This window comes from Eurosta solidaginis, chromosome 2 (assembly GCF_040869045.1).
Source record: "Eurosta solidaginis isolate ZX-2024a chromosome 2, ASM4086904v1, whole genome shotgun sequence".
Lineage (NCBI taxonomy): Eukaryota > Metazoa > Arthropoda > Insecta > Diptera > Tephritidae > Eurosta > Eurosta solidaginis.
The window spans coordinates 268,485,686-268,503,470 of NC_090320.1; the positions used below are offsets into that span (position 1 = coordinate 268,485,686).

The 17,785-nt window shown below is 37.2% G+C and overlaps 1 protein-coding gene and 1 long non-coding RNA gene across 30 annotated transcripts in view; both read left to right on the forward strand.

Moving 5' to 3' along the window:
- Nhe2 (Na[+]/H[+] hydrogen exchanger 2) overlaps positions 1–17,785 on the forward strand; it is a 253,657-nt gene that overhangs the window by 31,096 nt on the left and 204,776 nt on the right. The window lies entirely within an intron of this gene.
- LOC137240931 (uncharacterized) lies at positions 13,109–14,363 on the forward strand. Its single transcript, XR_010949869.1, has 3 exons — positions 13,109–13,230; positions 13,322–13,366; positions 13,512–14,363. It is a non-coding gene; the product is annotated as an uncharacterized lncRNA (long non-coding RNA).

Genomic DNA, 17,785 nt, shown 5'->3' on the forward strand with positions numbered 1-17,785 from the left:
TAAATTGGTACATACTTTGAGGCTGCCCACTTGGCAATTGTGGGGCAGCCTGCCTAGATTAAGTATTAAAATTTTGATTGTTAAATTGCAAAATATACTATATTTCATATGGAATAAATGAAATTTTACTCCCCTACGCTACAGCAATATCAAGTTTATGTCAAATCAAAATCACTTGCCGTAAGCTGCAATAAAAATTTGTGAAAACATGCCATCAAATCAATAGAATTGGATACTTTGGTGTTGAGCAGCTGAACAGTTTTTATGAACATAAAATAGTTATTGCCGGCGCTTTAGTCATAAAATACGAATGGTAGTTTAGTTTTTCACAATGCAACAAAAAAAAATAATGTCGGAAAAAGCGCTTAATACATGCATAGAGTGATAAAAGGTAAAAGCTTTCGCACGCCCTAAAGTATGCTTTGTATGTATTTAAGGTTTTTTCGAAATGTGATGACTACCTTGCGTACTTTCCTTTCACACTATTTCAAACGGAAATTGGGGCGTCGGCTATTTCATCTCAGTCTATTGTAACGGATTACCCCGTATTAGAGATATACGCCGCCGCCGCCGCCGATTAGGGTCGTTTTTCGCACGCCGCCGCCGAATGTCAAAAATGTCGGCGCGGTGGCGGCGGCGGCGGCGGCGGCGTCCGGCGCGTTACTATATTTTCCACTCGTTTAAGACTGTTTAGGCCATTTATTGTTCATGTCGGATATGGTCGAAAGTGGTACCAACGGATGCGCATCACTGCCAGTTATAAGAAACTAATTTCGAAATTTAACTCTTTCTAACTGTTCAAAAGTTATTTTAAAATACAAGCGTTTTCGATGTCAGCTTAACACGGACTTTACATCACCCATTTCACCAAGTTATTAAAACAAAACACTAAAAGAAAAGTTATATAATAAACTAGCAGAGCACCCGACGTCGTTCGGGTATAAATAAAAGCAGTACTATATAGACTAATATATTAGACTAATCCCAACCCCCATTTGTATGGGAGATGCCACGCCCCTTTTTCACTATCCCCAATTTTTGCCGAGGGGGTAGGGATTAGTCTTTTATCCTTCTTACCTAATTTCAGTCGTCTAGCTTTAATACTTTCAGATATATTGACTACGAAAAATTCCAGTTGTATGGGAGGGGCCACGCCCCCTTGTCGAAAACTTTTTTTTGTATAGCCTACTATAGATTGACGCACTCAGGGTATGTCATGGCAAAATTTCGTTCGATTCCATTCTCCGATTTAGGCTGCAAGTCCAAACATACATACAGACATACTTTCACAAATATATAGTAGAGATTTATATGCTCACTTTGCATATTTGTTTTTCAAAAAATTTCAAATTGTTTTCAAATTGCCCTCAAGTTGTTAAAAAAGCAAAAAAGGTGCCGATTTAAAAAAAAAAAATTTATATTGCGATTGGCTGAAAGAATAAGCGAAATCAGTGATGCAAAATCCTTTAGTAGGTTTTAGGGGCATAAACACTCCTTTGAAATGATTCTTACCTCATACTTAAGTTGAGGATATATGTACGTATGAGAAAGTTTTGAAAAATCATTTGGGCTTACATTCAAACATCTGTTGTTTATTTGCGAAAGCGTCTGAGATGTTAATTTTAATTTTCACACTTCATCTTTCAACACCCAAGTCTCCCGGTTTGACATAAAGTTGGCGGCCCTATCCAAAACTAGTCCCTTGGAGTGAATCACATTGATTATAGCCTATCAACCAAGTTTAAATATCACCTACACGTTACGGCTGCTTTTACAAATGTGAATACATAGGCACAATTTTTAACCAGGTTAGGCTTTGTCCTTCGCAAGAACACTCATAGTGGTGAAGCAAAAGCTTTCCCAAGACAGTCGAACTAACGACTGTGTGTGCTATTACCCTAACGTAGTGGACAGTCGAACTAGTCTGAAAACTGAAGCTACGCGGTCATCCATAATGAGCTCTTATATCATAAGGCCGGAAAACAGCAGTAAACATCTTTCAACTTAAAATCGGTCGACTTTCATTCTAAAATATCGTTTTGATTTAACAAAGACTTTGAAATAAATGACGTGAACACAAACGTCTGCAAACTTTGGTCTACATTTTAAAAATTTTATCCAGGGTCCTTGTAAAATTTTAATTATGTAGATGCGCCGAGTATTTTACGATTTTCACCGATTACGCAATGACTTCCATTGGATTGCTTATGATTTCGAAGGCGACGTCCTTGGCCGAATAGCCACTCCCTAATGTTTCAAGGTGTTCCTCTAGTGTAGCTCGGCAGCAAAGCGCGACAAAAGCATCCGTTGGAAAGTCTTCGGAGCTACACCTAGAGCTTCTAGGAAAGTGACGTCGACGAAGGTATGAGTTCGAAGTCGCAGTCCTTTAGCTGGCATATGATGTGAGGGTCAGGAGGCGTGGTAGCGACTGGTGGTCGGTATTGCTATTGTTCGCACATCGGGAATTGTAGCTCTTAAAAACATCCAAAAAACTGGAGGTGCCCTGTGCCACGAGAGTCATGAGTATTAATAGACCATTAATAGCAACCGTAAGTCGCCTTTGTGCGTGACCGCAAAGGAGCTACAAATGTTTTAAAGAAATAGTGTTCGCGACGATTATTAGGAGTTAACCCTAGGCGAAACTACGCTTTGCACGAGATGTGCAAACAAAAGTGTGCAAACAAAAGTGTGGCTATTTTATGTATCTCTATTTCTTTTCAGCAGACGCAGCACTACCAATTCGAAAGACCGGGGTTAGGTTCGAAGCCTCTCTGGGAGCTCTCCTGAAAATATTTGAACTGTCTGCGAGATCTTGAGGCAAAAACCCCGGATCTTTCCGAAATGGCCAACACGTTGATTTCATTAAATACATACAAACAAAACCTTTCCTAAATGCTATTTTTTTAAATAGAAAAATCAAACTTTTTAAAGTAAGAATACCGGCGTACGCCGGCGCGCGGCCCACGCCGCCGCCGCCGAAAAAGGGATCGGCGCAAACCTCTATCCTGTATGGGTCATACATACTAAATAGCATGCTAAGCAAGTGGGAAAAATAATGCGTTCGAACTGCTCAAGCTCTTTATGAACTATTAATAATTGTCGCTTTTGGACTTTTCATATAATGGAAAATTAACTTCGCCACTTTGTTGTTGGCCAAAAAACAAAAACGAAAATTGGCAAACTGCCGGTTTTCGCCTATTCAAACAATGAACTAAACTATGTACACATTGGAAAACTACGAACGACATTTGGCATATCAGCAGTTTTGACATTTGAAGCGATTTATACAAAACAAAATTTTCTCACTAACTTTGTCCTTGGCTTTCGCATATCTATTCAAGGGAATTCACATCCACCAACACACACAAGAAGTTGGTAGTATATTTGCAAGTACTTGATAAATTACAATGCATGTACATATTAATTAGGGTGGGTCAAATATGTTTGTGCCATCTTCCTTAACTGATTTGGATTTTATATGACATTTTGTAGTTTTGATTAGAGATTCCGCAATTTTCAGAAACAATGTGATTTGTGACAGTGATTTAGTGGCCGCAACAATGCGTAACTATAACACAACAGTGTTAGAATAGGAATATGATACATACACTGAAAGAAATGGTGCTAGTACAATCAACAAATCGGTTCTGTTGTTTTTGACTTAACGGAGATTCGGTGAAATTGATCGAATTATGGTTAATTCAACCGAGTTCTTTGTCAAGCGAAGAAATTAGTTTAGTCATTTCAAGAGAAGAGAAATTGTCGCTCTTAAGTTAACAAAATTCTGTAAAATTGACAGATTCCTAATCATGTCCGGGCAAAGCAACATAAAAATTTTAGAAATAAAGTTTTTCAATTAGAAGAAAATTTTCCTAAGCGGGGTCGCCCCATGGCACTGTTTGGCAAGCACTCCGAGTGTACTTTTGCCATGAAAAGATCTCAGTGAAAACCATGCCATGAAAAGATCTCAGTCGCAACAACTTTTTTTGTTCATTTGACTACTAAAATGGTCAATTACGAATCAAAGATTTGTGCGCAGTTGATTCAACATCTTGTTGCGATGGATAAAAATTGACAGAAATTTCGGTTGAATTGACCCGTATTTCGGTTGATTTTACCAGTCTTTTTCTTTCAGTGTATCATAGTTAAAAATCACGCTACCACTAAACGCACAGACCCGTTCGAAGGGCTTGTCACAGCATAACAATTACCTGTGACAATATGAATCACTGAATCTGTGATTGGTGCTGCTATTCTGTGTAAGATTTCGTAGTAAGCTACGTGTGAAGGCGTTTACATAGCGCACCATGTAGCAACATATGGTGGAGTAGTAGTTTGCTGCGCCATCTAGCAGTAATTAGTAGCACAAATCACACATTCATTCATACATTTTGTTGTGACATGAACTGTGATTTTGTCTATGACTGCCTTTATTGGTCGCAGTGATTGAGAACGGGATGTACATGCCACAACAGTCAGTCAGTGACAGCAACTTCTTCGAAGCTGTTGTGATTTGCCGTGATCTTTCAGTCGTACAGGTACGTGAATATTTGGCAATCGAAACCTTGATTAGATGAAAAGAGCCAATTTTGGGTCTGAGCAATTATGAAATGTTTCAATGAGTGAGGGAATATGTTTGCAAAACTTTATTTTCATGAAATTTGGTGTTGCCGTTAAGGATCTAGATATATCAATCAATGTGTACTCCATTAGGTTGGTTACAAGGTATATAGTGAATTTTAATTTTTGTTCTTGTTTCAGATCAGAAAATGATAATTGCAAAGTTCCAGGCCAATCCGATAATGTTAACGCGTGCCTCATTGAGGTCAAAGTTAGGAAAAACATCGATTTTTCAGAAAAAAATTTAATGTTTCGGCAGTAAAAGCGAAACCATTTATGCCAGGAGCTTCACTCGTATATCATTCGATAGGTAATTTTATTTGTATTAATTTTGATCTTAATATATTTTCTTTTTTAGCAGTGCTTGGCATTTATACGATCAGGGTGTCCACATTAAGATTAAGATGATTGGATAAATGCCAAATACTGCTAAAAATAATCGTTTTATAGGAGGGTGTCCCGAAAGACAGAACAAAAATTCACCATATACCTTGTAACCACCCTAGTACCCCATTAATCGCGCGTCATAGCACCGACAAGACATAATCCATAAAATATAGAGGAGCAACTCAATATACATAAAAGTGAATATCCGGGCAGATCTAAATGTCAAACAGACACAGGCGAGAACCTTTTTCAAAAGCAGCAGAGTATCCTATAGCTTAAAAAATATAGAAATAAAGTTTACAGGAAATCGGAATTCTATAAATAAGGAAAAGAGATAGGAATACTGCAATAATTAGGAAAGAAAGATATGTGACCTAGGGCATGCCCATCTGTCCGTATGGGTGCGTATCTATAAAGGAGATGGAGGTGTGGAAGAAAAGGCTGTGAGGGGCACTGAGAAAAAGGAGAGTGAGATGGAGGTCGAGTGTCCGTATGTCTGAGGGTACGTTGGCATACACATCTGTCCGTATATATGAGGGTGCGTATAATGAAGATGGAGGTGTAGAAGGAAAGGCGGTGAGAGTCACTAAGAAAGAGTAGAGTGAGATGGAGATAGAGGCTACCAAAAAGCGGTTGTGGGAGACGAAGGCGGGGAGGAGGGTCAGGGGCAGTTCAGAGAGAGGGGGAAAGATAAAGAATGAGAATTTTAGTGATAGGAAGAGGTAGATGATGATGATGACGATGAAGGCAGAAAGGAAGCGAAAGAGAGAAAAAGAACGAGAATCAAAGAGGCAGTAAGGAATAGAGATAAGGATGGCAAGAGGAAAGCGACCGATATATCGATAGACTTAGGGATATTGGAAAGAAACCAAAGAGAGCAAGAGGGATAAAGGCATGGCTACACCCAGAGAGAGAGTCGGAGACAGGAAAGGAGACTGAAAGGATGGGAAGAAAAAAGAGACTGATATATTGATAAACTAAAGGAAATAAGGAGGGGACGAAAGAAAAGAACCGAGATAAATCAATTGCTACACTCACCATTCAAATGTACTCTAAAATCATATAGGTAGACTCACATCCGTAAACTACTAAAGCAGTTGTTCTTAAAAAAATATTTTATTTTTCAATCATTGAAATGATGTCGTAGCTAATCGCTACATACAAACTGACAATCTCTTGTGTATGTTTGTACATTATGAGGGCTCGTAACAGAAAAAAGGGATTTTTTAGTCTCAACTGTAAAAGATTAGACATATATGCATGAATGTACACTTAGGTTTGGATAGGGACGGTAAACAGGAGCCGCGCAAGCCTTAACCATCTCCATTCGAGACCAAAATTTATATATGTTATTGTTTTTATTGCGGCCGCCGCACAGTGTTTCGTGTAGAACAAGCTAGCTGGACAAAATTATTTTATGAAATTTTCCGTTTCATATGCAGTCATTTATTACAACTACGTCATTTTTTTTAGCCATATGTTCTTTTTTATTTTTTTCCAAAATTTTACTTCATATGCATACATTTGCTTATTTCATATACAGCAACTCATGCGAATAAGTGACATAGATCCAAAAAAATTTAAAGGACTTAAGAATATTACTTTATTGTACTTAAATTGAATGCACTATAAATCTCAATACTCTAAAAAATTCAAAAAATTCGGAAAAAAATTAAATTTTTTATGAAAATTCGTCGAACTTTTCAAACATTTTTTAAATATAATTTAGTTTTTGTTATAGATCGTAACAAATTTTCTTATGGGAAATTAGTTAAAATATGAAAATTCGTCGAAATTTTCAAACATTTTTTAAATATAATTTAGTTTTTGTTATCGTGACAAATTTTCTTATGGGAAATTAGTTAAAATATGAAAATTCGTCGAAATTTTCAAACATTTTTTAAATATAATTTAGTTTTTGTTATAGATCGTGACAAATTTTCTTATGGGAAATTAGTTAAAATATGAAAATTCGTCGAAATTTTCAAACATTTTTTAAATATAATTTAGTTTTTGTTATAGATCGTGACAAATTTTCTTATGGGAAATTAGTTAAAATATGAAAATTCGTCGAAATTTTCAAACATTTTTTAAATATAATTTAGTTTTTGTTATAGATCGTGACAAATTTTCTTATGGGAAATTAGTTAAAATATGAAAATTCGTCGAATTTTTCAAAAATTTTTTTAAATATAATTTAGTTTTTGTTATAGATCGTGACAAATTTTCTTATGGGAAATTAGTTAAAATATGAAAATTCGTCGAAATTTTCAAACATTTTTTAAATATAATTTAGTTTTTGTTATAGATCGTGACAAATTTTCTTATGGGAAATTAGTTAAAATATGAAAATTCGTCGAAATTTTCAAACATTTTTTAAATATAATTTAGTTTTTGTTATAGATCGTGACAAATTTTCTTATGGGAAATTAGTTAAAATATGAAAATTCGTCGAAATTTTCAAACATTTTTTAAATATAATTTAGTTTTTGTTATAGATCGTGACAAATTTTCTTATGGGAAATTAGTTAAAATATGAAAATTCGTCGAATTTTTCAAACATTTTTTTAAATATAATTTAGTTTTTGTTATAGATCGTGACACATTTTCTTATGGGAAGTTAGTTAAAATAAATTTGCGAAAGCGAAAATTGTAAGAATTGTCCAAAAAGTAGACACCCCTTATTTATGTGAGCGACTGTACATATGTACATACATATTTTGTATTTATTTGAGTATTTATCCTGGCACTACAATTTTTACAAAATTATTTTATAGTACCAGTCAGGAATGTAAAAGTGAATTACAATAATAATAATAGCAATGTAAATAATTAAATTAATTATGTGAAAATTACTTATTACAAAAACTTAAAAGTAAAGTATCATACAAAGTAGAAAAGACAATAGATTTAAATTAAATAAAACCTGATCCAACAAAAAGTTATAGGGTAGGTTATCTTTTATAATTATGTTATTATTCGCTATCATCACTTTCATTCGATGAGTCACTTGTGGAATAGTCATGAGCATCAGCAACACTACTGTGAAAGCTTGAAACAACTGGGGCATTTATTGACTCCTCAACATTATCGGGGGACAGTAAATTTAAGACTTCTGAAGTCAGACTTTTAAATTTTTTCATAGGTATCTCCCTAAAACTGTTAACTAAAGGATCCGATGTTATAAGCAACATATTCATAAGATCTCTATTCGTGGCTTCACGCGAATGCTTTTGTGTGTTATCATCCCTGAATCATCTCAAATCTTTGTTACGGGCTTCCTGTGCTTCCTCAGAAAGTTGACCAATAGGTAAAATTGCTGATTTTATAATATCAGTACTATGCACTAAGATTTTATGAACTGTAACAGGCCTATTAAACCACGGATAGAGATCTATGTATAGTTTTTAGTCTCGACCGCAAATTTTTCAAATCTTTGGATATTTATATTGTACCCAGATGCTAATGCGCGAAGGAGAGTGTCGAATCTTTTGATGAGCCTTACATCCAATCCCGTAATCTCAGCACTAGCCTCAGAATTTTCGAAAAACCTACGAGCAGTGTTGCCGTCATTGGTATTGCCGAAATCTGGTTTTGGTTTATCTACTATCAATCCAAGTACACTTTTAAATTTATTCTGGGTTTTGTTGGAACGTAGCTTTACACTTTCTTTATCTGCCTCATTCCTAAGCTGCCATTTTTTTACTTCGAGGCGATAACTTATGTGAAGCAGGCATTCAAAATATTTTATCCATGCGTGGAGAGTAGACAAACCAAAACCAAGATTATCTCGGTTAGGCGTAAAGTCCCGTAACTCATTATTTATATCTTTTGGAGTGGCGCCAAAACTATAACACTTTTGTGCGGAAGAAGTTTTAGTCAAAGCATTGCGATTTACGATTTATCTCCTCTAAAACTTTGTTTGTTTCAAAAGCAATAAAATCTTTTATTTTTTTAGAAAAAATAAATTTAATTGGACGAAAATACATGGTGGAAGAAGATCGAGGGTTCTGACAAACAATGTTACCTTTTTCATCCAGTAATTGAAGAGTAACGAAAGAAAATATAAACAAAAACTCATCAGTGTCAGAACTGCATGTAAACTTTTGCTTATATGTGCTATGGCCAGAGCTTCCATCGCAACCCCACTTGCTGATTAAAGTATACGTCAAGTTTGTAGGTAATAAACTAACAAAAACTTCTTGATTTGCTAAAACTAAACGCTCAACAATTTTATCTAATACGGACTGGACTTTAATTTCCGCACGTGTTTCACGCACATCAATTTCATTTGTATAGCATTCTGACTTAACTTTTCTTAGACTATAAAATGATGGATAAACCTTATGGCCTGCCTTGATGCGTCACTTCCGAGTCGTTTTGTCCCCATGAGTCGTCGACTTGCTATCTACGTAGTATACTAAAGCTTCTACATTGCTCAAGTGACTTGCATCTGTCTCACATGTCATATTTTTGCCGGATATTCGAGTGGTTTCCTGTGATTTTTTTATAATGTTAGCAGCATTTCTGTTGCCGGACATACGCGTTGATACTTCTGCCACATAAAGTAACTCACCAGGACTTCTAGATTGCAAGAGGTCATCCACTCGACGCCGTTTGGTTTTTTCACTGCAGCCAACAAAGTCCTTCTTTCGTCTTCCGGAGCCGGGGTTACCTGAAGAAGTGGTTGGTTGGTCTGATGGCAACTTTGAATCCACCGTTATTGTAAATGTGAAGTCTGGACCCGAAAGCCACTCCGAGTTTTTATTCAAAAATCGCCCCTTATGTCTTCCAGAAGTGTTCCACTTTTGATCCAGCTTCGACGAATATGCCAATATTTGTAAGCTTAAACTTTTTATCAAATATTCGGCTGCTTCGCTGAAATCGTACTTAAGTACAACAAAACTCAATAATTCTTTATATCTGGTTTCCTTCGAATGTTGAACCCAAATGTCAAAAAACTCCGTCCTTGGTACGGTTATAACTAAACTGCTTTGTGTTGTTGATTTTCCGGTGAATAGTTGATGATTGTTGTGCTGCCATCTTAAGTGTCGTTGAACGTTCTGATTTGTTATCAGTTGTGCAGAATTTATATTCAGACCAATTCTAAATATTCTCGCGGAATTTTGTTCTCGCGGATTTTTTTATTCCCGCGGAAAAATTCCTCCAATTCTTTTCTCCTAGGGAGAAGAAAAATTGGGGAATAGGAATTTCGAATTTTCGAAGTCAGCTGTTTTGTCAATTGAAATTTCGTTGCGCATTTCTTATTTTGTTTAAAAAAGTGAAAAGTTTAATTATTGTTGCGAATTTGTTTGAAATTAAGATATAAGGTATAAACAAAGCACATTATTGCATTTCATGTGGTATTCACTGAAATGAGTAATGAATTGGTGCCACAGCAACATCAGAGGAGCATAATAAGAAGATGGCGGGATAACACAAATCCGCCGGAGTTGCCTGCTTTCATTCTGCAAAGCAATTTTCTGGCGGCCACGTCGAGTTGAGTTCGCCATATGCCAAAATCTAATTAAGCCTTCTTAAAAAATCCTTGCGCAATTTCTGGATGGCTGCATCAAATATACAAAGAGCTCTTCCGTTGTTTGTGATATACTTTTTGTTGTTGTTGTTGTTGTTGTTGTAATAACAGTGAGAATATTGTAGTAGAATGTAAATATATATTTTAGCACAAATTTGTACAAATAAGTGTTCCTTCTTAAAAGAACGAATTTCCTTTAACTATTTTGATGCATTCCCTTTAATTTAACTAGTGAAAAAACTCCTATGAAATGGCAAAGAAATCTCCCTCTCCCTCACATTCATAATACCTACTTTTCTCCCATAACCGGTTTCCTCTTTTTCGAACATTGTTCAGAATAGGAGGAAAGGGAGAAGTGAAAAAACTCACAAGGAATTTTTATTTAGAATACGAGGAATGGGAGAAGGGAAAAAACTCGCAGGGAATTTTCGTTTAGAATTGGGCTGATCACATTCAGGTATTGGCGTAGATGCTACCAAATGGGGTTGTTTTGTGTAGCGTTCCTGTGTGGTTATACCTGCATTAGGACTGCTTTGTATGTACCTGTTTTTATGCCTTGGTGACTGGTGGGGTAGGTTGAAGTCAGTGATCTTCGCCTTTTTGCTTTTGGTGTGCTCTTGTTGACCTTGAGAGTTTATTTTTGTGTGTTTTATGGCTACGTGTTTGTTCGGCCGGGGTGCGTCTGCTCCTGAGTCGATGGGAGCACCAGCGTCGATTTCAGTGGGAATGTGGCGTGTGGAATAAAGGAATAGACAAATAGGCGAGAATTTCTCGTTATAATAATATGTTTTATTGAATAGAAGTACAATATTTTGGTGACCTGACATGCATATGCATGAGTGCTGACAAAAAACACACATACACGTGCATGTACATGCATGCACATGCATGTGGCGGCGATGGTGTGGGTGGTTATAAATTAAAACGAGTATCGATTTGCAGAGTTGCATTGGGGGGATCGCAATCAGATACGGAAAAGTTAGGCATCCTGCCTAAACATGCCGGCCCCCCTTGCGATACGCAACATCGTTTTACCCCCACCGATCTCCGACCGCTGAAAAGCAACGAGAAAAACGTTTGCATTAAAACTAAACTTAACCTAAATTGCGTATTTCGCCAGCGTCGCGGGTGACCGGGAGTCTTGCCCGACTTGCGCAGCATGCCACCTAAGCTAGGATAAAAATAAACATTAGAAGTGGAGGAAAGTGAATATTTCTTGCCTTTGGTTATACATAATTCTTAGACATATATTTAATCCATAAGTTATATGACGTAGAAGGTCAATAGTGCTGGACGAAATTTTTTTTTTTCTTTTGTTGGACGGAGAGGCCGAGGTCTCCGTTCCAGATTCGCATTGTTTTGTTTGGTTGGACAAAGAGGCCGAAGTCTCCGTTCCAGACTCGCATTTTTTGTTTAGGTTTTTCCGGCCTGGACGAAGAGGCCGAGGTCTCCGTTCCAGCATCTTGTGTTGTATCGTATCGCTCTCGCGGCGACTGCCTTTTTTTTGTTGGATGAGGTGTGGCATCTTTTGAGGTGCCAGGGCGCGTGACCGTGAGGTTGGCTGGGTGAAACGGAGGTGTTTTATTACGAAACGTATGTTAAAAGAGATGCATAACGCGAGCTTAAGCGGGGCGCAGAGGCCGACGAACTTATGCATTTAATTTTGTGCGATGACTGATGGCGAATAGCGCAAATCGTAATTAAATTCAAAAGTGTACCAACGGCCGGTGCTTGCATGCAGATTGGCGATGCGTTCTCCACGACGCGTTCTATCTGCACGTACCATTATGCTAAATGTGTCATGCAACCCTGTTGTGTATTTATTGGCCAGCTGACAGCTGGTATGGTGAATTTGTGGTGTGCAAGTATATATATACATATATGTATTTGCTTGCCCTTAAAAAAAAAAACTGGGTCACTGGGGCAGTAGCACACTAGGCCTGTAGAAACAGTTGGCTTTTTTTTCCAATTTCGGGATTTTGTTGTGTCGGGATTCTTTACTTTCGGAACTCGGATTGTTTTTGCACCGAGCCTTTATAACAGGCATGCTTAACGAACGAAACGATATCATTTCGTTACGATAATTTTAACGTTAATTTGACGATCTTAACGTTAATAAACGAAACGAAGTGACTTCGTTTCGTTTATTAACGTTGATTATCGTAACGAAATGATATCGTTTCGTTCGTTAAGCATGCCTGCTTTATAATGACCTTTTGTGATATTTGTTGTTGAAAAACAACAAGTCCTGCCCCGCCAGCCCAAAACGAAGCGAGCCCATAAAATCATGGGAACCGAATGAAAAAAAGGAAAACATAATTTTTTTTTTGTAATGTGGTATTGCGGCTTTTATTGTGTGTGTATGTAAAGGGACTGTATGAGGCGTTCGTATGGGCCAAAAAAGGGCCGATCCCGATTTTGTATCTTGCGGGTTTTCGGTACCAGCTTCTCCTTTTTATGCAGCACTAACGTGTGCAAAAAACAAGTAGACATACATACATACATATGTTGGATACAAATATGCCAACGGTAGAAGTCAACAGAAAAATGAACATTCATACCCGTGTAGAGAGTGCAAATTTCAAATGAATTGAAACAAACTGTAAATAAATCATTCGATTTATTTCGCCGTTTCTTTATTCATCTGATTTTACGCGTGGCTGGAGTATGCATTGACAAACGACTAGGTAAGTACATGGTAAATTTTTGAATTAATTTTATTCCAATAAATATGTTTCTGTTATTTCAGGTTATTAATGCGTTTTCTTTTATTTTTAGGTGACTGGTGATGGATGGTGGTGACAATCCAGGAGATTAGCATAGGTCCGGGTTTTTTCTTGTGTTTTATTTTTTAGGTTACCGGCATTGCAAGGGGGTGTCTCGACTGCGGCGTCCGCCGCGCCGTTGGTTGGTATACCTTTGCATTGCCCTTTAATGCTTTTGTTAATGGATTTTCTTTTACTTTCAGGTGAGGAAGCACGCATTGATAATTTCGATTCGTGATTTGTGTGGCCGTGGACAGTCGCATTCGAAAAACTGTTTCTATGGGCAATTTAACAAAGGCCTTTATGCGTAAACGCATTTAGTGGTATGAAAAACAATACGTCCAGGCTTTTATTTTCCTTGCAGAACACCCGATATTCTGTACCTACGCCCATTGCTTTAATAAAACAATCGTCAAAATTGTTACCGTCGCTATAATAACGTCGAGCAACTGCAACGCCAAATATAGCGTTTGCAAAAGCTCCAGTGGCGTTAACTCATTACCAAGTGGTGGTGGTGTTTCCATCAAATATACGTTAAGAATACTTATAAAACGCCCCTGGACGTTCCACGAACGTCACGTCATACCTTTAATCATTATGAAACATACGCCAGGTACTATGCTAAATTATTTACGCGACGGAACTGTTCCCTTGCCAGAATCACATAAAGAAATTGCTGAATTGCTTGCCGAATCAAATATTATTGTGTAACCGAGTATTTAGTAGAACCAGCAAAGCGAGCGCTGTCTAACCGAACATTTCAACCAACAACAACGTACCATACAACTTTTCTCCAAAATTTTTAAAAAAACTAATGTACAACCTATGAAAATTAGTATCATCCCGGCATTCACTTCGTTTCAACAGCAACCAGTTCGTTCATTTGGATACGAACACATTCAGGACGTAACAAAAGATATTCAAAAAGTCACCAGCATTACGCAGACGACTACGTCAACATATCTTTACAAACTCGACGCAAAGTTATTTGTTAGACAAAATGGTAAATAGTTTTTGGCGTCGTCCGAAATACTACATAGATGATCCTTGTGCTCCATATCATAAACGTGATGAATTGTTTGCAACAAAAAGTAAAACGTTTAAGGCTTAAAATGTTAAATTAAAGGCGCAACACCATTAGTAATGTTTCTGCAATTTAATTCATTGTTGTAGAGATTTTTCATTACATAAAAAGCGTTTTTTCCGCTTAGCCATAGAAAATGTTTCAAAAATTGAATACCGGCATACATGTTCGTCCTGATCGTGGCGAGGTTTTGCCATTTCCACCTTTCGAAAAACCCCAACCACTAGGGTATTTTAGTGTAGTTGGGGGTATCAAACTTTACTACTTATAGGCCTCCGGCGATTTACAACGAGTCCTTTCCGTTGGTGATTTGCGATGTAAATGGTTGATGGTGCGCAGCAAGCATTTTCGGTCACAAAACGAGTAGACATATTGTCCATGGATCGGTAGCATTGGATCTGTTATGGAGCGCGGATTGCCAGCTGTTGAGTTTGGAGGCAGTGGTTACAATTTTGCAAATGCTAGTCGTTTTTGGACTCTGCTGACTGCAAGCTGTTGTGGCCTACAGATATCTGACCCATACCTATTAACGATTTTCCAAAATATGGACCTGACTTCAGCTTGAGACTACCGGCTTAGGTATTGGAATATTGGAAGAAAGAGCGCAGGTATTGAAGGCAATCTACAAAAGTACAACGTATGCGCTGTTTGAACGTGAGCTGCAACGCGTCTGCTGCATGCGGCAAATCTAAAACTGGCAGACTACAAATAGCTTACATATCTATATTCTCCTATGGTAAGTGGTTTTACATTTCATATTGTATCTTCTTGAACGTAGTAGCTTTATGAATTATAATTTAGAACCGAAATGTATTATGTTGTCATTCAAATTTTGCAGTGACTGATACAACATCCATTGGATCGTTTGCTGTAAAAGAGGAGGAGCTGCCAGCAACACGTTCACGCGCTGTTCAGTAAGGGTGTCGAGAAATCGTCTTCAACAGCAAGCACGCCTCCACTCGCTACCGGAAGGTGAGTAACTTGCTTGTTTACGCTATTTTTTTGTTAAGATATAATGAGTGTGCGTTCTGAAGTTGATGATATTTGACGGTCAACCACTGAAATTGCTTTTCGATCTCGTTCTGGTATCATTTTGACTAAAGTTGATAATTTAGTTTTAACATTTCGGAAAAACGAACAAAGGTTAATCAAATTTGTTTACTTTTAATGATTAAAATCCAAAAGCAATTTTTTTGCGTTTCAATCGTAAATTCAGAAAGATTATAACTATCCAAAAGATATTCAAGACAAAAATAATGTGACTGCTGCTCCTACCCCATGTAACCCCACGAATTCTTCACATGTGCATCCCCAGAAAAGACATACTGGTTGTAAGCTACGAAAGATGTGAGCTATTTGAAACGCCAGTAAGTAAAAACATCACCGACACGCCTGGACACGGCTTCAACATCCCCCTCAATCACGAACGTCAAAAACAGTCAAGTGATAATTAAATAATGATATGAAGCTCAGTAAAGTTTGTGATTTGGCTTCATGGAGTGACTTCACTCGTTATAATCCCAGATGTTGGGTGTCCCAGTCGTTTGCGTATATCGGCCAAGCCTTTTAATGCCATTGTGGCTCAAACAGCTCCCTTCTACGTGACTTCTCAGATGAAATATAATGATTGTGTAACAGTTAGTTATGTCTCAGCTACGATGAGGAAATGCACCATGATGATATTCGTATAGGATTCCAAACTTCATTGAATTTTGAAAATTAAATTAAATTTCATTAAATTAAAATGAAATTTGAACGTTTTTAACCATATGGGTTATGATATTCGCGTATTTTTTTGATCAAAATTATCAAAAAGTGCTGGCTGGGTCAGACCTGGAAATGTGATCTCAAGTATCTTAATGCACCTTTTGATATGGGTATTGAAGGTGGTCAACTGTATAAGGAATCAGATCCTTTAACCGCATGAGGAAATTTGTCAGTTACTCAGTTAGATGGTCATAAATCGGAATGGGTATCTGATTTTATTCTTTCACTGGAATTAACTTCGTGAACAAATTCCAACGCTTGTATACAACAAAGGTTGTAAAGACGTGTGACTGCAGACTACGCTGAAAGTATGCGCGTATATTTGTTATTAAATTTTCAAACCGAATGTGAAACATACGTTTAGGCACAAGCGGTTGTGGCTGCAATGTGTCAAAGGTAATGCACATTTAAACCCAATCTTGCAAACGTTGATTTGACGCAGCGTTAAGCAGCTGACAGCAGGGATCACTGATATTTAAAAAGAGACAAAAGTGATTTTTTTCGCATTCTCAAGGTTTCCTAGTCTTACAGCTCCCATTGTACCATGAGATATCAGTGACTTTGATGATTATGAAGAGGAAGTTCTCCGTATTTCACGCACCGAAAAATGTGTGAAGGGGTTTATTGATTCCTAATTATGAGTTTACGGATTCCTATTATGACGCATTGACGAAAAAAAAATATTGACTGTATTCGGAGAATTCCCCACGTGCGTTTCTGTAAATGTTTTAAGAAGCAATTTAAAGCAAAAAATGATGTGCTAAGCGTAAGTTTTGAAGGCAGATGTTAAGGCGCGAAAGCTGCCAATATTTTCCAACGTGCAAAATTTCAAATTATATTCATAAACGTTTGTTTATAAGAGAGAGTTATTTGTAAATTTATCAGTTGTAATATTATCTTAAATTGCTACTTGGTGAAGCTCATGAGAGCATTATTTCTCATGAAGAGTTCCATGAATTCATTACTTTGTTTTTATGAGAATTGCTGAAATTTATGGTTTTGTATTAAAAGAATTGGGAGAAAAAGGCTTTCGGTTTTTGTGCTTAAATTGAAATGCACCTTAATTGGAGAAATGTTGAAAAAACCTGTTGATGTTATTTATAAGGGGTTCTGGGAGGCAATTTATAAAATGCTTTCCTTTGGAAAATTTGTATAAGCTTTCATTCATGAGCTTGAAGTGACGAGCCGTGTCGAACACTTCAGCTTAATTTTACGCAATTTGTGAACACACATCAACGTTTTGTAAGCTTAATGTTTGTTTGAGAAAACTTATTATAGACTTGCATTACGTTTACGGCGCTTGTTAGGTATAAACTATTGGAATCCTGATTGCTAACCCCGCTTCGGTGCTGTTGATTGTGTTCTGTGATCCTCGCTCTGGGTGATTGAGTGAACCTGGGTTGATCTGCTGGGGATTTAGAAAGATAATGGGCTGAAAGCCTTTAGGTTCTGTGGCAGATCGGTTCGCCCTTCTGCGGTAGGCTTTTATGATGTCCTCGTTATGGGATAACGAGTGAATGGGATGGTTTCTGGTGTCCTCGCTCTGGGTGAGCGAGTGAATTGTGGGGTTTTCTGTTCAAGGGGCCCCCGGTTAGTCTTGTTGAAAAAAAAACTTAGAAGAGAAAA